This window comes from Saimiri boliviensis, chromosome 2 (assembly GCF_048565385.1).
Source record: "Saimiri boliviensis isolate mSaiBol1 chromosome 2, mSaiBol1.pri, whole genome shotgun sequence".
NCBI lineage: Eukaryota > Metazoa > Chordata > Mammalia > Primates > Cebidae > Saimiri > Saimiri boliviensis.
The window spans coordinates 30,970,278-30,993,167 of record NC_133450.1 but is presented as its reverse complement, the minus strand read 5'-3'; the positions used below and the strand labels follow the sequence as shown (position 1 = coordinate 30,993,167).

Below are 22,890 nucleotides of genomic sequence, written 5' to 3'. Positions count from 1 at the left end.
TAAGCACAGTAAATTTTACATTCCTGACTCTGGTTTTTGGACACGTGGTGATGGTACTGATTTTAAGGTAGTGTCCTTTTCAAAGACCAAAAATAGAGCATGATATAATTGATCAAATGCAAAGCACTAAAATAATCAATGAGATCAAATGCCTAACAAATAAAATATAGGCACAGACTAATAAATGCCTCAAGGAAATACACATAACATAACCTATGCCAGGTAAATTCAAGCCTCTCACTGGGGTCAGGTGGCAGGGGCACAAAGGAGGTCAGGGTGGGAAGAATACGTAGAAAGGGAAGGAGCCACGGAGGTCACAGGGCAAAAGGGAGAATCAAGGGTTTATTCTGAAGCAACATTGTGATGTCTTTTTGTTTTCGTTCTATGTAGATTTCAAATTGGATTATATCAGCTTAAAATGAGGGGGAAAGTCTCTAAAAATAATATTTCTTAACCCAAGTATTTAGAAGAATTTTTAAAAAGCAAAATTGGGATTTTGTTTCAATGTCTTAATTGTGGTAAAACACACAGAACATAAAATTTCCCATTAAGCACATGCAGACAACAGTGCTTATAACCACCACTACCATCCATTTCCAGAATTCTTTCATTTTGCAAAACTGAAACTCTGTACCCATTAAATGATAACTCCCCATTCCTACTCTGCCTCCATCTCTGGCAACTAGCATTCTGCTTTCTTTTCTTTTCTTTTTTTTTTTTTTCTTTTCTCTTTTTTTGAGATGGAGTTTCACTCTCGTTACTCAGACTAGAGTATAATGGCACGATCTTGGCTCACTGCAACCTCCACCTCCCAGGTTCAAGCGATTCTCCTGCCTCAGCCTCCCAAGTAGCTGAGATTACAGGCATGTGCCACCATGCCCAGCTATTTTTTTTTTTTTTAAGTTTAGTAGATACGGGGTTTCTCCATGTTGGTCAGGCTGGTCTCGAACTCCCAACCTCAGGTAATCTGCCCATCTTGGCCTCCCAAAGTGCTGGGATTACAGACATGAGCCACTGCACCTGACCACTGCTTTCTATCTCTATGATTTTGACTATTCCAAGTACTTTATAAAAGTAGAGTCATATCATAAAAGTGGAGTCATATAGTATTTGTCCTTTTGTGACCGGTTTATTTGACTTAGCATAATATCCTCAAGGTTAGCCTATGTTATAGCATTTGTCAGAATTTCCTTCTTTTTTAAGTCAGAATAATATTCTGTTGTATGCACATACCACATTTTGCTTATCCACTCATCTGTCAATGGACATCTGGGTTGCTTCCACATTTTAGCTATTAAGAATAATGCTGCTATGAACATGAGTATACAAATATCTTTTCAAAACCCTGCTTTCAGGCTGGGCACAGTGGCTCATGCCTGTAATCCCAGCACTTTGGGAGGCTGAGGCAGGTGGATCACCTGAGGTCAGGAGTTCGAGACCGCTTGGCCACAAAAATTAGCCGGGCATGGTGGTGGATGCATGTAATCCCAGCTACTCAAAAGGCTGAGGCAGGAGAATCCCTTAAACTCGAGAGGTGGAGGTTGCAGTGAGCTGGGATTGCACCACTGCACTCCAGCCTAGGCATCAGAGCAAGATTGTCAGAAACAAACAAACAGAAAAACCTGCCTTCAATTCTTTTAGGTATATACCCAGGAGTAGAACTGCTTATTCACATGGTAGTTCTATTTCTCATTTTTTGAGGAACCACCACACTGTTTTCCACAGCAGCTGTACCATTTTACATTTTTACCAGTGGTGTACAAGGGTTCGATCTACTCCACATTCTCATCACCACGTGTTAGAAAGCAAAGTTTTAAATGCACTCTTCTATACTCGTTTTAAAAAGTCAATGGATCAGGTCCTATCAAGGAGCTTAAAGCAAATATCTCACTGTGGGAAAACACAATCCTGGAAGCTTCTGAGGCATCATTTGGAAATTACTTGTTGACAAGCATTCAAAAGAAAAACAACAACAAAACAAAACAAGACAAAAAACCCTTTGCTCCTTTTTCACCTCTGAACACCTTCACATTCATGTGAAGGTATAATATGCTCAGAGAGTGTCCTGGCAGTTGCAAAACCAAACTGTAATCAAATTGTAATAGTCATGCAGCTGGAAATGAATTGGGGAGGGGAGACGAAAGCCCATTAAAATGCTATGAAGCTGAATGGCACATAAGCTGATATGATCCAAGCTGGTAACAAGGATCATGAGATTGATCAAAAATAAAGAAACACTTTTTACAAAGTGTTTGTGTCACACCAGCTTAAACACTTCCTTCTGCTATGGCGATGTAGCTCAGTGGAACAGAACTTTCACAGGCAGCTTGGCCCAGATAAGACGACACAGGCTGTTCAGGGTGTCCTGGGTGCTCCATCCCCCACCCACAAAACAGCAAGCAGCCATGCCACATCGATGAGAACTGACGAGAACATGTGACGGAGGGGTGTCCAACGTGAGAACAGCAATGTTTTCCCAGGACCTTTTGACAGACTGCCAAAATAAAGATGTTAATTATCCCAACCCCAAAAATTCTGCTGAAAAGAGAACCCACAAAATCAGGCCCCCCCAAAAAAATGAAAACTAAAAATTGTATGCCAAAACTCATCTACTGGAGATGAATATTTTCAAAATAAACTTCTGGAAAGCCATACAAAAGAAATCTACACAGAATTCCAAAGTGGACTTGTCCTAATACGCTAGTAACTCACTTCCAGCAGCGTCAATCCAGACGAGAGAACAAGACAGTGACCTTGCTAAAAATGCAAAGTGAGGTTGGCCAACATTGGTGCCCCATACCAACTGGATAGAGAAAGTCAAACAAAGTGGCACGCTGGGCGAAAATTAATTTCATCTTAAATACTTTCCACTTTAATAACATGCAATGTTATTAGTAACAAGCATGCTGGGGGGAAATGTATATTTTTAAATGTAATCTTTGTGTGAATGATACCTCTCTTACGTAAACAGAGAAGACTTTCCATGGACTGGAACAACTGTATTAAGATCGAAGCTGCAAAAACATGACATTCAACAGTCCCTCTACCACCATCTCCAGGGAAGTCCTTTCAAACAGACCAGGTGTTGGCAGAGATTCGGAACCAAAATTTAAAGCCTTTTTCAAGATACAAGAGGAGAAAAGAAGATTTCAACCTCCCTGATAAATTCAAGAAGCACTTCTCCAAAAGTTAATTAGCCAAAATCTTCACAGGGCTTGCTATGCTCTCTAGAAGAAAATCGATGGCTAGTTCTCCCTAACCTGTAGAAAGCAATTTAAACAGGAGAGAGGACAAATGTCCTTTCCAACATGGTATTTCTACCCAAAAAAAAAAAAAAAATCCCACAATGATAGGATCCCAGGAATAACATTTACATTAAACTTGAAGAAGTCAGAGGGAGCAAGGACATGCTGGCAGTGAATGCCTGATCTGTGAAGTGGTGACCAGTGTCCCCTGGGTTGGATCACACGTGGACAGCCCCAGCCATCACCTGCATACACCAAACCAAGGGGGCTGGATCCACAAGGGATGATTGATGTCTTAGGCTGGGGGAAGCTAGTTCAAGGCAAAGTAGAATGATGTTCTCATCAACAACTGACTTCAGGCTACTCAAGGCTGCAATCAGAAATAGGAAAGGCAAGAGGAACAAACTGCTGGGCTCCCCAGACCCCCCTAGACAGCATTCTGGTTGCAGCAGTGCTGGCTGCCTAGTTCCAGGGGCTTTGCAAGCGATGGAGGTCCCTGTGTGGTCCTATCATCTGAAATGAGGAGCTGCCCCTGCTCTGAGAGCTGAGTGTTCCTATGTGAGATTTCCAGCAACCCTCCTTGAGTATATCTATGGAGAGATGGATTACAGGGGGCCAAAGAAGACTCAGAATGGGAAACATGAGACTGCTCCAAAGTGGCTGCCAACCAGGCTCCAGATGTGATTTTTCAGAGCCATCGATCACAGCCCTCTAAGACCTCGGCTCCATTTCCTCCGGCCTCCTGCTCTCAAGTCCATACCTGCTCACTCCAGTTTCTCAGATCACTCTCAGGGCCAGCCTTTCACTCTCTCTCCCTTTCACTATCTCTCTGGTTCTGTGTTCTGACCCGAGGACAGGTGTCCTGCCACACCAGAAATACGTGTCCAATAGCAAGTTTCTTATCTCCTGCCAGAAGCCTGCTCACGCCCACCCAAGTCTCAATCCTCCCGGGGAGGGAGGGGGGAGCTGAGGCTATGCTGTTCTCCCTCTCCCTAACAAGCTGGCCTTGACCCTTCCCTTGCCTTCATCCCATTTGGAACTGAGTTCTTTCATGTCTCAGGAAGTTGTCCTTTCTCTCCACTCCCCCTGTGTGGCCCCAAGTCCTCTTTGCTGTATAAACAGGTCCTTGGCCTATCACTGCTATCTGTGCGTAGAAGCAGAGATCAGCAAAGCTGAAGAGAAGCCCCGGCCTGTGGCAGGATTTCAGGGCCCTCCTTCCCCCAGCGGCGCCTCTTCCTCACTGTGGGCACCGAGTTTTCCAGCTGTCTCACTCGGCTGCTCACACTGCCAGAGCCACCTACAAACACACACGAAAGCTCATCTACACCAATATGCTAACTTTCTGTTATTTGCATTTAAACATGTTTAACTCAAACTGTTCATGGAAAGCTCTGTCTCCCATTCAGTCTTTTAGAAAAACCGGCATACAGGGGGCAATATCCGGCAAGATGGGGGAAAGTTTTGTTTTGTTTTGTTTTGTTTTGTTTTTTTAATTTTTGGAGACGGAGTCACCCAGGCTGGAGCGCTGTGGTGCAGTCTCAGCTCACCGCAACCTCCGCCTCCCAGGTTCAAGTGATTCTCCTGCCTCAGCCTCCTGAGTAACTGGGATTACAAGTGCATGCCACCACACCCGGCTAATTTTTGTATTTTTAGTAGAGATGGGTTCCACCATGTTGGTCAGGCTGGTCTCAATCTCCTGACCTCGTGATCTGCCCACCTTGGCCTCCCACAGTGCTGGGATTACAGGCATGAGAAACGGCACCTGGTCGAGTTTTTATTTTCCTTGAAGTCGTCCTGTCCCTAATGCAGCGCTTGAAAGAAGACCGAGTTTAGTGTTTGTTACAGACTGAATTGTGTCGTTCCTCCTCACCAGAAAAAAATCCACAATGCAACGGTGTTTGGAGATGGAGCCTTTGGGAGGTGATATCGTTTGATATTTACCCTGCCCAAATCTCACGTTGCAATGTAATCCCCAATGCTGGGGGTGGGGCATGGTGAGAGGAGAGATGTTTAGATCTCTCTAATGATGATGGATCATTATCATGGATCATGGGGGCAGATCCCTCATGGCTTGGTGCCGTCTTTGTGATAGTGAGTGAGCTCTTGCAAGATCTGGTTGTTTAAAAGCATGTGGTGCCTCCCCGCTGACTCTTTCTTGCTCCTGCTTTTGTCATGTGACATCCCTGCTCTCCCTTTGCCTTCTGCCATGACTGTAAGTTTCCTGAGACCTCCCTAAAAGCCAAGCAGATGCCAGCATTGTACACCCTGTATAGCTGGCAGAACCATGAGCCAATTAAAGCACTTTTTTAAATAAATTACCCTATCACAGGTATTTCTTTATAGCATCACAAGAACAGCCTAATCCCAGAGGCAATTAGGTTACGAGGATGAAGCCCTCATGATGAGATTAGGCCTCATGTAAGGAAGACACGTGAGCAAGCTCTCACTCTCTCAATCTCTGCTGTGAGAGGACACAAGAAGGCAACTGTATGCAAGCCATAAGGAGAACCCTCATCTGGAACTTCCCAGCCTCCAGAACTGTGACAGATCATTATTGTTTAAGCCAGGGGTCCCGAACCCCTGGGCCACAGACCAGTACCAGTCCATGGCCTGTTAGGAACTGGGTGGCACAGCGTGAGGTGAGCTGCAGGGGACAAGTGAGCATTGCTGCCTGAGCCCACCTCCCGTCAGATCAATGGCAGCCCTAGATTCTCATAGGAGCACAAACCCTACTGTGAACTACACACATGAGGGATCTCAACTGTGCGCTCACTATGAGACTCTAATCCCTGATGATCTGTCACCATTCCCATCACCCCCAGATGGGACTGTCCAGTTACAGGAAAACAAGCTCAGACCTCCCACTGATTCTACATTATAGAGAGCTGTATACTTATTTCATCACATATTACTATGTAATTATAATAGAAATAAAGTGTGCAATAAATGTAATGCACTTGCATCAGCCCAAAACCATCCCCTCCCCAAGCCCAGTCTGTGGAAAAATGGTCTTTCATGAAACCAGTCCCTGGTGCCAGAAAGGTTGGAGACTAGTGGTTGAAGCTACCCAGACTATGGCGTTTTAATATAGCAGCTAGACATGACTAGGGAAGGGTTTCTAGATGTTTCCCAAAAAAGGTCTAAGGAGAACAAGCAAGAGATTACAATCCCCTTCATTCCTCATTTTTTCTTCTTCTAACAAAGACAACAATAATACTACTATATTATCAATTTCAACTCAATTTGACGTTTAGTATTTTTCTTCCCTACTAGACTATAAACTCCATGAGGGCAGAGGTCACATCTGCAGGGCCACGGCACACAGCCTCTCAGGCTGAAAAACTCTAGCAAGTACCATTCACATCATCATCAACGTGAAGGTCAGCCCCTCGAGTGGGGGAGCCCAGCACCCCTGCACACCTGGCCTTCTTGCTGATTTACCCCCAGTGTTCAGCACACAGCCCAGCACATCAAAGGTGCCCAGTAAGTCTCCACTGAATAGCACTCGACAGCTCACTGTCCACTCACCTAGGGCAGGCATTTAAATTAGAGCAGGAAGGCGCATGTGGCATGCGTGGGCACAGTCTGCAGAGTCTGTGATTGGTGATTTAAACTGCATGGCTGTCCACTAGCAGCTTCAGAAAAACATTAAAAGAAGGTCTGCATTCACTCTCCTTCAGTCCTCATCACCCAGCACCTGGGTCATTGCAGCACCTGGGTGGCATCACTGCAAGCACTACAGCCCTACCCTTACCCAGCCGGGCAAGAGGAATTCTCCCTCAAAGTCAGCTTTTAGTCTTTCACTCCTCAGTGTAGAATCCAAGATGGTGCCCAAGTTCCTCTGCCAGCTGTGGAGCCTTCTGGAAAAACTATATATGGGGGTAGAGTGGAAAGAAGACTTGGAATCAGGCATGTCTGAGTCCAGCTCCACCTCTTAATGGCTACGCAACCCTCAGCAAGTTACCTACCCTTCCTGGGCCTAAATTCTACTACTCACAGTATAAATAACATGATCCATACTTTAGACCTGTGAAAAAATTTAATAAGATAGAACCTCTGGCGCACAGACATCGATGCCTGCAGTCAATAGCCTCCTTTCTCCTTCCCCAAAGTGCAGTATTTGCTGCCATTTTGTGGCAGAACCCTCTGCCTGAGTAGGCTGATCCCCACCATGTGATGCCACACTCCCTATGGCAGTATCTTTGAGGCTGCTGGGAACCCACTGAAACCTCTGTTCCAGGACAGAAGGCCTCTGGGGTCACCAAGGCTGACACTCAGGCATCCAGGTGAGCGGGGCGGCTGGTGCATGATGACCCCAGCAATCCACCCAAGGACAAGCAAGAGATTCCAATCCCCCTGCCCTAAGCACCGAGACCACATCTAGCTTGTTTACTGCGCTCTCACAAAGCCCAGTATATGTTGGGTCATGCCTGTCATATTGGGTTACGTGATGAGTGAGTGAGTGAATCCTCCTCTGATCCCCCTGCACATATGAAACAGCCCTACCCTGAACCACCAGCAAAATACTTCATTTCCTCCTACCTGGAAGTTTTGTATTCTGTCCTCGACCTGGCTGATCTTAGCCTACTCAAGGGCTGGCTGAAGACTTGCCTCTTCCAGGAAGGTTCACAGGTTCTCTCCGCCAGTAGGGTTTGCTCTCTGGCTTCTCTGAGATATTGACCTGCCTCACTTTATTTTCACTGGTCTCTGCCACCTTCCTTATCTTGGCTCACTTAATAAGATTGGAAGTATCTTAAAGACAGGAACTGAGAGCTATGTGCTTGCATGCTACCCAACCCATGCACACATGTAGAAGCATGTGATGGATGGGTTGCTTGATTGAAATATCATGTCATCCTCAGCAAACTAATGAAAGCTTCACAATTAAGAGGTACTTGGGGCTTTCTAACTTTCTCCATGGGAACATGAGGTAAGCCTGAAGTTATCTGGCTACTTCTCCAGAGCCCAGGATTGGGCATCTGAAAATAGATACCCTCCCAGTTCAAATCCTGTTGACTTTTTTCCCATATCCTTAAAAAAGGTTACTTCAGCTCCTGAGATTTTTATTTCTCCATGTACAAATTCATGCCACCCTGCAAGGTGCCACAGAACTGACATTCTCCTTCTCTGAACTTTACAAGAAGCTCACTGAATTCTCAATGATGCTGACATCAGACCTATGCCAGGAGAATGAGCTCCTTCTCTGCGGGGGTAGAAATGCCCCCCTTATGCTTAGTGAGAATGTCACCACCACATTCTCCAAAAGAATGGCTCTCAAACTTGGGATTGTGAAAGAATCGGTAAGGGGTGGGAAGCTGTGTGATTTTGATTCTAGAGGCTTGAGATGTGATCCAGACATCAGCTCCCCAGTGATCCTGAGAAATACGAGACTAGCTGATCTAAAGATAGCTCCCCAACCTCTAAAGCAAGGGCATGAACGAGAGGGGCTTGTTCTGCTCCTCGGCTGCCATGTTTGAATGGCAGAGCTGGGTGGCCCAGTTAGCCGACTTTGTTTCACTCAGCTGGTTTTGTTCCTGTGGGTAAATTTCTTTCAGGAAGCTGGCAGGGATTACCCTGGCAGCACTAACCCAGAGCAAACTAATCCCACAGACGTCCTCATCCCTTACAAAATGGCCAAAAGCCCCGGTCAAGGCAAATGTATGAAGATCTGAAATCCCTAGTCACTCTGTGGGTGGCTGTGACCTTCAAAACATCCCAGGAAGGGCACACTTGGGGACAAAGCTATCCCTTGTGAAAGTGATGTCCGACAAATGGCTTGAACCCTAAAACGTTCATCATGACTTCCACATGGCTCACTCTGATGCTCAGGCCCACCAGACCCAATAAATCCCTTTTCCAGCATCTACCCTGGTGAAGACTTTTCAGGGACTTATTATGCAAAGCTGCCTAAGCAAGACGGAATTTATATTGAACCTGGCCATGATTTCTGAGCTGCCACTGGGTGTTCTGATGACATACGCATCTCGGGGTTGAAGTCAAGGGGCTGCCAAGGACAGGAGGCTGGAGGCAGGGTAAGAGCAGAGTGTTTCCTTCCAGTAAATGATGGCGGGGGGTGGCAGGAAGGGGATGCTCCAGGGAGGAAGAGGACTGTAGCTTTTCTTGTATCCAAGGTTTGCCTTTCAAACGCCATCCAGACATGGCCAAATAAATCTCTCCTCTGAAGGCTAAAGAATATGTAGAAAGCAACAAAAGTGAGACGGGGGGAAGCCTGCTTTATCTAGGGTGAATCATACCTAGAAAGAAAGCACGCATCCATCACAGAAATTTCATTGATTGAGAAAGTATTTTTAGTTTCCTGGTCCATAGACTGAGTCCTTTCTGAAACCCTCACTGTGAGCAGGGCACTCGGATGTTGCCCCCTGGGTGTGATCGCCTGTAGAAGCAGACTATTGATTAGAGACAATTCTTAGACAAATAGATCCCCAGCCCTAATCTTTCCACTGGAATACAAGGGGCGCTGCCCTCCCCAGTAAAGGGATATCAGTCTGGTATTTAACACGGCCACAAAGAACATGTTCTTCCCATAGTCAATTCTCTACACAGCAGCCCAAGTGATTTTTTTTTTTTTTTTTTTTTTTTTTTTTTTTTTTTGGAGACAAGGTTTTGCTCTGTTGCCCAGGCTGGAGTGCAGTGGTACAGTCACAGCTCACTGCAGCCTCCCAGGCTCAAGCAATCCTCCCACCTCAGCCTCCAGAGTAGCTGGGACTACAGGCACATGCCACCACACCTGGCTAATTTTTGGGTTTTTTATTTTATTTTAGTAGAGACAGGGTTTTGTTATGTTGCCCAGGCTGGTCTAGAACTACAGAGTTCAAGCAGTCAGCCCACCTCTGTCTCCCAAAGAGCTGGGATTACAGGTATGACCCACTACACCCAGCCCCAGTGATCTTTTAAAAATGGAAAGGAGGCCATGGCATTCTCTCCTACTAACACTGCCAATGTCTTCTCACTGCACTCAGAATAAAATCCAAATTCCTCCCCATAGCTACAGATCCCCAGGTTGGCTGCACTCACCTTTCCTGCTTCATTCTGTCTCCTGCCTCCTGCCTCCTTCCCCGCCGGGCTCCATCCTCACTGCACCTCTTTCTGTCCCTCTCCTATACTATGAGCAGCTCATCTCAGGACCTTTGCATATGCCGTCTCCTCTACTGGCACTACATGCTTCTCCCAGATCTTCCTGTGGCTGGCTGCTCCTCTGAGAAGTCTTCCTGGGTTCACCCTATCTGGAAGTAGCCCACCCCACTATCTCATATTCTTTATTTTTTTATAACGCCACTATCAATGTTTTTCTCTTTGCTTACTGATCATCTCCATGCAACTAAATTGTAAGCACCATGAGAGCAGGGTCCTTGTCTCACCAGATCCCCGGCCCCCAACACAAGACTTGGCACATAGGAAATGCTCAACAGATATCACTGAACAAATACATGAAAGTTATAGGCCCATCTGCAACTGACAGTTTGTATGATACAGGAGCCTGGCATTGTAGATAGCTGGAAGTCAGTGCTGGTGGGAGGCCCCCAGCACGGGGAACATGAAGCACACAGCCACCGCCTCATTCCTGGCCCTCCCTGCCCAACACACCATGAATGACAGCAGGTCAGTGGCCCGTTCCACAGTCCACACTCAAATCTTGCTCATGGACCTGCAATGCCACCCATGTACCCCAAACCTAGAGAGAGACTAGGGCCAGGTAGATCAACGATGCTATTCAAGACATGGGTCACTGCTTTCTATGCCCAAAAGGGACATTCCAGGCCTGATATTGGCACTGGAAACTAGCAGTGCCAAAAGATGGTCTCCAATGTACCCATCCATGTCCCTAAAAAGGCTTCTCTCTGGATTAACCTCCTCTGCATGGTCTTTCCCGGAGAGCTGATCCGTGTCCTCCTGCAGAACCCAGGGCCCACGGGTAGTGCCAGGGGCAGCAGCAGGATAGGGGTGGGGCAGCTGCTTGACAGGAAATCAATGGGAACCGAAGGTCATCTGGAGGGCGCAGTCTCCCCATCATGCACCTGCTGGCATGGGATTTGTGGTCCTGACCTCGCTTGGGGGCCTCTGCCCTCCTGTCAGAGTTGGTTAAAATCAGCCTGCAGAAGCAAATGCCCTGCACACCAAATGATCTCCAGCCACCCTTCTAAGGGACATCCAGCCAAACAAAGAAGCACTGAGTCTCATTTAACCCTCCACAAGGTTGAGAGTCACCCCAATCTCTCTTGACAGCCTCCTAAGAAAACCATCTCGGACCTGCCATTTTTGGAGGCACATAAACAGAACAAAGCCAGACTGACCGAGAGGCTGGTTATGTCCCCAAACTTAAGTTATCTGGTGGAGAAAGTAAAAATACACTGGGAACCAGGAGGACTGAAACTGGAATCTTGAGTGCACCCTAGAAATTCCTAAATCTGCCCTCGTCACCTCTACATCCCAGGATAACAACAAAGGATACAAAACCTCTGTACTGCTGAAGGGAAATCTCATTTTATTCTCATCCTAAAAAATATCAGGGAGCTTGGCTGAATCTAGAATCTGGTTTTCCTTTCTCCCTATACCTATTTTCACAAGTTCCTATTCTCCCTTCCTTCCCAGGCCTTTCCCCTCTACCATCTTCTTTCCCAGTTCCTCCACCTCATTAAGAGTCACTTATCATATAGGCCAGGAGTAAAGCAGTCAGCCTAAGTCTCCAATCCAAAAGTTGAAAATGGGCCAGGTGCAGTGGCTCACGCCTGTAATCCTGACACTTTAGGAGGCCAAGGCCAGAGGATCCTCTTTGAGACCAGGAGTTCAAGACCAGCCTGGCCAATATGGTGACCCCATCTCTACTAAAACTACAAAAATTAGCTGGGCATGGTAGCAGGCACCTGTAGTCCTAGCTACACAGGAGGCTGAGGCAGGAGAATCACTTGAACCCAGGAGGCAGAGGTTGCAGTGAGCCAAGATCGCACTATTACACTCCAGCCTGGGCAACAAGAGCCAAACACTGTCTCAAAAAAATGTTTAAAAGTTGAAAATGAATATGGTATAAAATTAAGAGGCCAGGCACAGCAGCTCATTCCTGTAATCCCAGCCGTTTGGGAGGCCAAGGCAGAAGGATCACTTGAGGCCAGGAGTTCAAGACCAGCCTGGGCAGCATAGTGAGATCCTCCACAGAAAAAAAAATTAATTAAAAAAATATTTTAATGAAGAAGAGACACCCTCAATACATTTATAGAAGGATGACAGGATGCTGGTCATAGTAGCAATACTGGCATAGCTAATATTTATTGACATTTACTATGTGTGCCAGGCACTGTTCTAAGCACTTTACATGTATTATACCCATACAACTTGTAATTGTATTTTTCCATACAACTCCATGATTTTATACCCTCCCACACACCCCTCACTTTACAGATTAGCAAACTGAGGCGCAGAGAGCCCTGAGTGATTTGCTAGGGATCTACATGGCCGTGTTAATATTTAAGTCTGAGCAGTCTTGCCAGAACCTCACTCTTGGCCTCTCACAAGGGCGCCATTGCCGCCTCACAATGAGTTTTGCCTCCAGAACTAGAATAACCTGAACCCTTCCTTTCTTGGAGACACTAGGTTTCCATGAGCATCACCAGCTTGGTGGGTAAACTTAGCTATTTCTTTTCTTTGTGCCTCAGTTTCCCAAACTGCCAAATAACCCAGAAATAAAACTTCTTATCACAGAGCCACCATGCAGTAACTCAAAAAGAGTTAATATGGGGCTTCCTGAAAAGATGCTATCAGAGAAATACAAAATGTTATTATTCAGTTTAGAAACCAAATCCATCCCAAATGTGAGCAAGGAGCAATGGACTCTAAGAGGCCCTGTAGTTCTGAACATCGATTAAGGCAGAAAAGGAGAAATTCCAGAAAGTCATAAACTAACGGGTCAGATTGAAGAATCCCAGAATGTTAGACACTGTCTAGTCTGGTGCCTGCAAAGAAAATTGCAAAGAAAATCAATAACCAGGCCGGGCACGGTGGCTCACACCTGTAATCCCAGCAGTTTGGGAGGCCGAGGCGGATGGATCACCTGAGGTCAGGAGTTTGAGACTAGCCTGGACAACATGGTGAATGTTTTGTATTTTTAATAGAAATTTTTTTGTATTTCTATTAAAAATACAAAAAATTAGCTGGGCATGGTGGCACATGCCTGTAATCCCAGCTACTCGGGAGGCTGAAGCAGGAGAATCACTTGAACCCAGGAAGCAGAGGTTGCAGTAAGCCGAGATCATGCCATTGCACTCGAACCTGGGCAATAGAGCAAGACTCCATCTCAAAGAGAAAAGAAAAGAAAAGAAAAGAAAATCAATAACCACAGAGGTGAAGTGATGTCCTCTGGACACACCAAGGCAGAGCTGAGATCAGATCCCAGTCCAGACTCCTAGTTCAGGGATTCCTCTATTATTTATGGCAAGGGTCTACAAACTACAGCCCCTTGGCCAAATATAGCCCAGGACTAATTTTTGTAAACAAAGTTTTATTGGAGGCCAGCCATGCCCATCCGTTTACATATTGTCTGTGACTCCTTTTGTGCTACAATGGCATAGCTGAGTAGTTCCAACAGACCATGTGGCCCGCAAAGCCTAAAATATTTACCATCTGGACCTTTACAGGAAAAGTTTGCCGACTCCTGGTTTATAACATAAGCCTTGAATAATGAAAAGCCTCCACCCTCAGAATGCAAAATAATAGAATAGGAAACCAAAGAGTCACACAGCTTAAGCAGATAGTTTTACAATTATCTCAGCTTGGTACAACCTAATAAAAACCCATAAATACAGTTAATCATAAGGAAAACAAACACTAGCTCACCCTACCTATTTAATAATTATTGTTAACTACAGCAAGCAAAACTCATAGCTGAAAATTAGTTTGTTGGTTTTTTTTCCTAGCCTCCCTTGAAAGCCCTGTTTCATTTAAGAAATGCTGTTGGCCAATGGACGAAAGGATGCTTCTTAGAGGCACGCAGCCCTAATTTCCTCCTGTTGAGTCAAAGCCTGTTTCTGAGGCAGCTGAAGACTTGAGAGCACCGCCTTCTCTCCAGAGCGGACTCAGAGCTGACGCCCTGTCAAAGGTGTTGGTGCCAAAACCCTCCTTATGCCCTTCACTTCAAATAGAAGCCTCAGGCATGGGAGAGGCTCTCTTTTCAGCTTCCACTCCCTCCTGTGCCTCCATGCCCTGCTGACGCCTCTTTCCTGCCTGAAGCCCAGCCCACAGCTATGCCACCATTCTCTCATCCCATGGAATAGGGAAAAGCGGTCTGTCCTGGTTAGGCTGATGTGGAAATTAAGAGATCTGGATTCCAGATTGGAGTTGGAACTTAGTCACTTTGGGTCTTTGGCAAATCTCTCAACCTCTCTGGGCCCAGGCCTCCCATGTGTCAAACGGAGAGATTGTCTCACATGTGCAGAGCCAAATTAAGGGGTGGAGCAGGCCAACCCGGCGACACCCGGGCCCCAGTCTCCAATCACACTAAGTCACAACCAGGAACGTAGACAGGCTTACTAGTGTCACTCAGGCAGAGAACTTTGAGAAATAGGACCCGGCTTTCACGGAATAGTCCGATTCACATCAAGGTTCCACTGTAATGATTACTATACTTTTCCTTCTCAAAAGTGCCCTTGCTTAGCTGATAAATGATAAAGTCACTCTACTAATAAGCTGTTTGTGGTGGGAATGAGGAGAGTCACACAGCCCAAGGCAGGGACAGTGATGGCGATACATAGGCTTCTAAGGAAGACAGGTGGTTCCACTTGGTCAAGAGGTAGGGTGCAGGTCTGGGGCCAGAACTGGCTTACTCAGGGCAAGAGAGCACAGGCTGCCTCTGGTGGCCAGGCTTCTCCATTTGCCATGCACATGGCCCTCACATCTTCAAAGAATTTAAAGAATATTCACCAAAATATGAGCCCCCCCGCCCTACCAGGAGGCCCACAGGCTCTGGAGAGAAGAGAGGGCTTTGGAGAGTACTGTAAGAGGAAGGAAACCTGCCAGCAGGTGCCTACTACCTGCCTGACCATGCTAAGCACCTGATCCCTGAGACAAGGTATGACCCCAGCCCTTCACAGCGCCTGACCCTGACGGGCATGCCCTCGGCCAGTGTTCATTCTGGGGACCTGGACCAAGCAAAGCTCACGCCTTCCTTCTGTTCTTGGAAAACTCCTCCTCCCCACGGCAGCCGCGTCTCTACCACCAATGCTGCTGGACCACAGGACGCGGGAGGACCACACTGTGTCCTGGACCTCATTACGCGAGCAGGAGGCGAGCACTGAGAAAGATCCAGAAGAGCTCATGCAAGCAGAGGCTGTGGTCTGTGGGGAGGAGGGCCAGGCAAGGCAGCTGATCAGAGGAAGAAGCAACAAAGAAGGAAGGAGAAGAGGAGGAGGAGGAGTGGGTCCGCGGAGTCACTGCGGGTGGAGGGAGGGCACCTCCGGCACCTGCCCCACAGCCATCAATATCGCTTAGGAGGACAGGTTATCTGGGGAATTTATGCTCTCTAATAATTACCTTGCAGAGGATTCCACTTATCTTACCAGAAGAATCTGCCGGTCACCAGACACACAGGGTTCTAGTCAATTCCATCCACACTGCCCTCCCTCTCCCTGGCTCCTGACTTCTGACCTCTGAATTCTAACCTTTCTTTGCCTCTCCAGCCTTGGGGGAGGTGGAGGTGGAAGGATCAGGACAACTTTTAACAGATGGAAAGGCTCCATAGCCGACAAAGGGGATGGTGGGTTATCCCTAATCGGTAGATACGGGACTTAAGTCCTAAAGTTGAGGCCACAGCTGGGGAAGTAGAGGCTGTTGCCAAACAGTGTGGGGAGGGCCAAGCAATGCTTTGGGGCAGACTGACGCGATGATTTTTGTCTTCACCTAATGCCCTCAGATCTGGTTAGGATTAGCTTTATCTTCTGGTCTGCACATCCCTCCTCAAAGCCTTCCCATCCCCACTCCAGCCCTCCAGTGAGGCCTCCCTCCAATAATGGCATGGCTACTTATTTGAAAACCATCCGGTTGTTGCTTTGGGTTGCGTGATGTCTTTAAAGGCATGTTGCCGTCCCCGTTGTGAGCTCCTGGGGAACATGGGTACTGGATCGGTACAGGATCAGGACTGCAGAGCCTAAGCCACCATAACAGCACCCGGACGGCTCTGATGGCCCTGACGGTGGCCGGGACTCTGCCCTCCCTGCTTAGAAACAGGAATCGCATTTCATCTCCACAACAGCACTATGAGAGAGATGCTGCTACTGCCCCTCATTATACAGCTGAGGACCTGGGAGCTGAGAGAGCTTAACTCCCAGGCCAAGGTCACTTCGTCAGTGGCCAAGTCAGGACTTGAACCAAGTAGTCTTGTTTCAGAGTTTGGGTCCTTAACCCCTCCACCCATGCTGGCTCTACAGTAAAGGTCTGCTGATCCATTAGGACATTTTGTGTTGTATCTATCCACTTATTTACATCATCCTTCTCTTAAAAAATTAAATTTTTTGAGACATGGTCTCGCTCTGTCCCTCAGGCTGGAGTGCAGTGGCATGGCTCACTGCAGCCTTGACCTGCAGGGTTCAAGCAATTCACCTACCTTAGCGACCCCAGTAGCTGGAACTATAGGCACGTGCCACCACTCCCAGCTATTTTTGTTTGTTCGTGTCTCACTTTTTTCCCCAAGCTGGTCTCAGACTCCTCAACTCCAGTGATCCACCTGCCTCAGCCTCCCAAAGTGCTGGGATTACAGGCGTGAGCCCCCAGCTGGGCTGGTGCTCAGGACTCCACTCACTGCTTCCTCCTCAGGGGGCCTCCCCCAAACTCCTTAGCTCCAGCACTCATTCCTTTCCCATCACTTTGGCATGATGCCAACTATCAAAAATTATTGTATGGGCTAGATGCAAGGATCTCATGCCTGTAATCCCAGGACTTTGGGAGGCCAAGATGGGAGGATCGCTTGAGCCCAGGAGTTCAAGACCAGCCTGTGAGACCTCATCCCTATTTAAAATTAATTAAATGGCCAGGCACGGTGGCTCATGCCTGTAATCCTAGCACTTTGGGAGGCCAAGATGGCACAGTTGCTTGAGACCAGGAGCTCAAACCAGCCTGGTCAACAAAGTGAGACCTCATCTCTTAAAAAATAATAATAAATATATATGTGTGTGTGTGTGTGTGTGTGTGTGTGTGTGTGTGTGTGTATAATTAATGTATATGTTTATTTACTACCTGCTTTTATATCTTCTCAGGAAGATATAAAAGCTTCCTGGGAGAAAGATCGGTCTAGTTTGTTCACCCCTCTGTCGCCAGTACCTAAAGCTGGTACCTGGCATATAGTCAGCACTCTATAAATATTAGTTGGATAAATGATTTCTCTGATGTCCCCACTGAGCCTTCCATAATACATGTTGGGTACTTAATTGGACATTTTATGCAAACCCATCTATCTGTTCTTTATTGAGACTTTACAGTGTCCAGGCACCTTGCTGAGTAGGTTAGGATGTCATTGTACCCCACTATGAGGTAGAGAATATTGTCTTTATCATTCCCATGTTACAGAGGTTACACAGATTGCCCAAGACCATACAGAAATAGGGTAAGACTTAACCCCCATTCTGTCAATCCCCTTGAGTCCATGACATTAAGCATGCTTCCTCATTACCCCTGGCTAGGTCCCCTTAGCAAAGTGATTCTCTTTACCCCTGAACCTCTAAAATGACCCCAGCCTTACTTCTCCCCTCTGAGAACCCCACCGCCTCTTTCTCTGGCCTCCATGTGCTGGCTCTCCTCCATCGGCCCCTCCAGATGCTCTCTCTACCATTCTTTTCCCTGCTGGGTGCTACAGGAGTCTGTCCTGTGAGATCAGCTGCTTGCCCACTTCCCTTCTGATGGTCTGGGTCAATGGCAGGTGTCCAGAGAGGGAAGAGAGAGACAGGGGATTTCCTCTCCCAGCCCCTTACTGCCGGGTCGCTGTGGAGCATCTGCATCTGCCCACTGAAGGTCACAGCTCCTGTGGGCCAGCCCCCTTCATACAGCTACTTCTGTATCCAGTGACCTTCCCCAATCTGCCAACCTAGCCCCAGGCTGCTGCACTAGCCTTCATGTGAGTCTCTGCCCACACTTTTAAAACTACACATGGCATTAAATACCCCTGGGTTTACTTCATGTGAAGCTGCTGCTTTGCTGGAACCTGGCTCTCGGACATACGAATGCTACCTGGCCTCTGCCCCTCCCCCAGCTCCTCCACTGATGCCGCTGCCCCCTGATCACTCCAGCTGCCTCGCTAGGCCCTACTTTGCTGCTGGGGTTTGTTCTCTCTCTCCAAGACCTATAAATAAATGTTGATTTGCTGGCTTGAAGGTTTGCCCTGGCAGCCCCACCAGGGAGAACAGTGCCCCAGGGAGCCCAGCAAGCCCACAGCAAGCTGTCTGACCAAGACTAGGAGAAAGCAGAGAGCATTGGGTCCAATGCAGGGGTCCCCTATGCTGGGAGGTTCCTCCTGTGCAGGGTGTCGGAGGACTGCTCAGATGATGTCCCGGTATGTCACACAAAGCCACCATTACAGCTTCAGAATCACAATATCGTTTGTTGAGCAACTACGAGGTGGCAGGGTCTGGGTTGCCATTTGCATACATTCACTCTTATGTTAAAGATGAGAAAAACAGTCACAGAAGTTAAGGAGTTTAACCAAAACCTCAAAACTACTGAGGGACAAAACTGGAATAAGCGCCCAGGTCAGCCCAAATCTACAAGGCCTTAATTTCCCACCAGTACACACCTCATGACCAATCCCTTCAAATGACAGACAGGCCACAGACTGGAATCTAAACGAGGCAGGCAGCTCAGAGATGCCAGCCACCCACGGCTGGGAGGAGATCAGGTAGAGCAGGGTGAGAGTTAGGATAAAGGGCACATGGGGCTCCGTGCTGCCTGGAGCCACTTTGTCCAAGGGCCATGGCAGTTTGGCCACAGAGAATACTGAGCAGCCAGGGGGCTGGAACATGCCCCCCAGCCCCACCCATAACCCACTGCTCCTTCCTGCAGAGCTAGCCAGGAGGCATCACTGGTCCTTGGGCACACACCAGCATTTTAACAAAACATGCCTGCAAGCACAGACCCCTCCAAGTCATGCCCAGGACTGTCACGAGGAAACTGAAGGGGAGGGGAGGGACAGGGTGACACAAATAAGGGGAATGCCTCCTGCCGCTGGGCCTGGAGCCCACTGTGCTTCCCAAAGTCCCTTCTGCAGGGAAAAGACACATCCCCTGTGAACGCCACTCAAGATCCAAAGGCTTTGGCTTTTTATGTTTTAGGAACCAATGGCCAAAAGAAAAAGAGAGGAAAAAAAAGAAAAAGAAACCCACATTTCTAGTGTTGGGAGCGATTCTTGGAGGCAAACATACTCTCTTGCACATACACACCCCACAGCGCTGCCCCCACACAGCCCAAAATAGTCCACACCGTGGACTCCTGGAGAACTCAGCTAGGCACAGCCTCCCAACCTTAGTCCACATGACTGCTGGCCAGCTCTCACTCCCCAGGGTAACAAAGCACTCCAAGGACCCGCAGCAGTAGTGCCTGCTCCTGTAGACCATTCCACCCCTCCCAGCAAAGTCCCACTGGGTCCCGACAGAACCCAGTACAGTGAGCAGAGGCCACTTCCAGTGACCCAGTGTGGCCCAAATCTCCCGAGCTGACCTGAACCTCTCTTTCCCCAACCCCTCCAAATCTCAGATTGCTGATGCTACTTCTCCAGGGGAGTAGCTCCCACAACATTTTATAGACTGCAAGGAAAATATCCAGAACTGAGACCGTTCTTCAAAACAGTAAAAGAAAAAAAACCACTGCTGAAACACAGAACTGGGTGTTATCTTAAAATCTCTGCACACATAGAATTTGAATGCTCTCACTCCAATCAAAATCATTCTCTGTCCCTCCCTTTAAACACTGAGAGTTCAATTCCTCCTGAAGATGGGGTTGCAAACATGATTACGCCCAATTAATTTATGGAAAAACTCAGAATGAAAGGAGAGAAATCAATAGAACTGCCTTGTTCTGATCACTACTGCAAATGAAGTAATAATTTGAGGGAGATCTGGGGAGAAAAGAAACCAAAAGCATCGCACCGCAGTCATGAGGCCACTTAACAAGGCAGCATTGCCCCATGTGGACTGGCTGGGTGGAGAAGACCACTCAAGCTGACAAGACATTCCTGGGGACAGAGGGAGGGGACAGACGGCTGAGGTCACTTGCTTTCTCTTCATTGTACAGCATGAGGCTCACTGGTGGTAAATTCTCCTCTTTCTCACAAAAGCAAGACATAAAAGAAAGTAAAAGGCAGAAAACATCCACACAATCTGCCAGTCTGTTAAGGACACTGGTAATCTTCAGGCAGGCAAAGGCCATATGGGCTCACCCTGCAGCTTCACGCTAAGTTTATCTCCATCCTCACGCTCTACCTCCATCTCTCTTCCATATCCAGGAAGGAAGAAAGGAAATTAACAAGCCGGCATCCAACATCCATCCTGAATCACCAGCTGGGCCATGTAGAGCATCCAAAGATGGGGTGGGGAAGCCCCAGGGGAGAGGGAGACATTGACAGATCTCCATCCCCACCTCTCGCTCGCCTGCAGCTCCCTCACATAGAGGATGCTGGCAAATGTAACGAGAACTTCATTGGACCTGCCCAGCAGTCCAGATGTGGCAGCCTAATAACAAGTACACAGCCAGCTCCATGTGATTCTTGCACCTGCAAGAGAAAAGGCCTCGCTGGCCAGCTGGGTTTCTCTGGCCACCCTCCAGCCCACCTTGAGGCCTCCGGTTGGAGGTTCATGAAGGTGCTCCTGGCCTATCCCAATGGCCAGTAAATATGAACATTCATTCAGTCAGGAAACATCCAAGGAGTGCCTATTCCATGCCATGATGCCCCAAGTGGGAGGCAGCAAAGCTCTTCCGTGAAAGGCTGGGGCACTGGCATTAGGACTCCAGGTTCGAGTTCCAGCTCCTTGCTTACTTGCTGTCCAAGTTGACGAACTCTGCAAGCTTCACTACCCTCATCCGCAAAATGGGTATAATAGGACCCTTCTCATGGACTCACTGACAAGAACAAATGAGACAACCTCGCTATGGGTGATCAGTAAATATTAGCGGTTATTATGACGATGTGGGGTCCTATCCTCCACTCACTGCCACCAGTGGCAGAAAAAGGCAGCTCAGGAGTTAACTCCCAGACACTATTATCCACTCCAGGGGCCTCTCTGTCCACACAGATGAGCAGAAGCAGAATGCATTAAAAAATAAAATAGCTCAATGCCATTGCTACAGATTGCCCTACCACCACCATCTCACCAGTCAGCTTCTAGGCAGTGGGATCAGTAGTCAGAAGCACAGCCAAGAGTGTGTGGATGATTCCATGAAAAACCATCCCCAGCAGCAGAAACCTATCTCACAGCACAGATCCTCCCAAAGTGGGTCAAGGGTATCCATCGCCTTTGTTTAAAGGGCACTGGGTCACAAGGGAGGAGGAGCCATAGCAGTTTGGAACTTTGGGATATTCCATAGGACAAGTAGAAAGGTGCTGTGTTGGTTTTCTATTGCTGCAGAGACAAATTGCTACAAACTTCACAGCTTGGCCGGGTACGGTGGCTCACACCTGTAATCCCAGCACTTTAGGGGGCCAAGGTGGGCAAATCACAAGGTCAGAAGTTCAAGACCAGCCTGCCCAACATGGTGAAACCCCATCTCTACTAAAAATATACAAAATTAGCTGGGCATGGTGGCAGGTACTTGTAATCCCAGCTACTCTGGAGGCTGAGCCAGGAGAATCGCTTGAACCCAGGAGGCAGAGGTTGCAGTGAGCCAAGATCACACCACTGCACTCCAGCCTGGGCGACAGTGTGAGACCCGAGATTCTGTCTCAAAAAAACAACTTTGTAGCTTATGAAAACACAAATTTATGATTTTACGGTTCTAGAAGTCAGAAATTAAAACGAGTCCTAAGGCTACAAATCCAGGCATTGGCAGGGCTGTATTCCTTTTGGAAGCTCTAAGGGAGCAGCTGCTCCCTTGGCTTTTCCAGTTCCCAGCAGCTGCTCACACTTCATGGCTGCGGCTCCTTCCCCCCATGCGTCACTTCTACCTCCACTTCCATCGTTACGTCTCCGGCTCTGGCTCGGACCCTCCTGTCTCCCTCTTACAAGGACCCTTGTGATTACACTGGACTCACCCACATAAGCCAGGATAATCTCCCCATCTCAAAGTCCTTAACTTAATCACACCTGCAAAATCCCTTGTACCACGTAAGATAACATATTCATAGGTTCCAAGGATTAGGATGTGGATATCTTTGGGGGCATCTACCAAAGGTGGATTCTGCTGCTGCTGCAAGGTACACTTGGATACGGTCAAAGCAATGGCGAGGAACTGGGAGAAACGTAGTTATGTCCTAGGCCCAGGAATACTGAAGCAGTCCCCTTTTTGACCAAAAAAAAAAAAAAATTAAAATATAAAGTCTATCATGCCTAAGAGCATGGGATTTGGAGCCACATAGCTCTGGGTTCAAATCTAAGCTTCACCATCAGTCCCAGCTGAAGCTCTTCAAAACCAGAAGCTCATCTGTGTGAACTTCTATTTTCCCAGC

At 47.6% G+C, this 22,890-nt stretch overlaps 1 protein-coding gene across 2 annotated transcripts in view; it reads right to left on the bottom strand.

Annotated features, from left to right (window-relative positions):
* DPF3 (double PHD fingers 3) overlaps nt 1–22,890 on the bottom strand; it is a 286,509-nt gene that overhangs the window by 161,285 nt on the left and 102,334 nt on the right. The gene's annotated exons all lie outside the window — the stretch shown is intronic.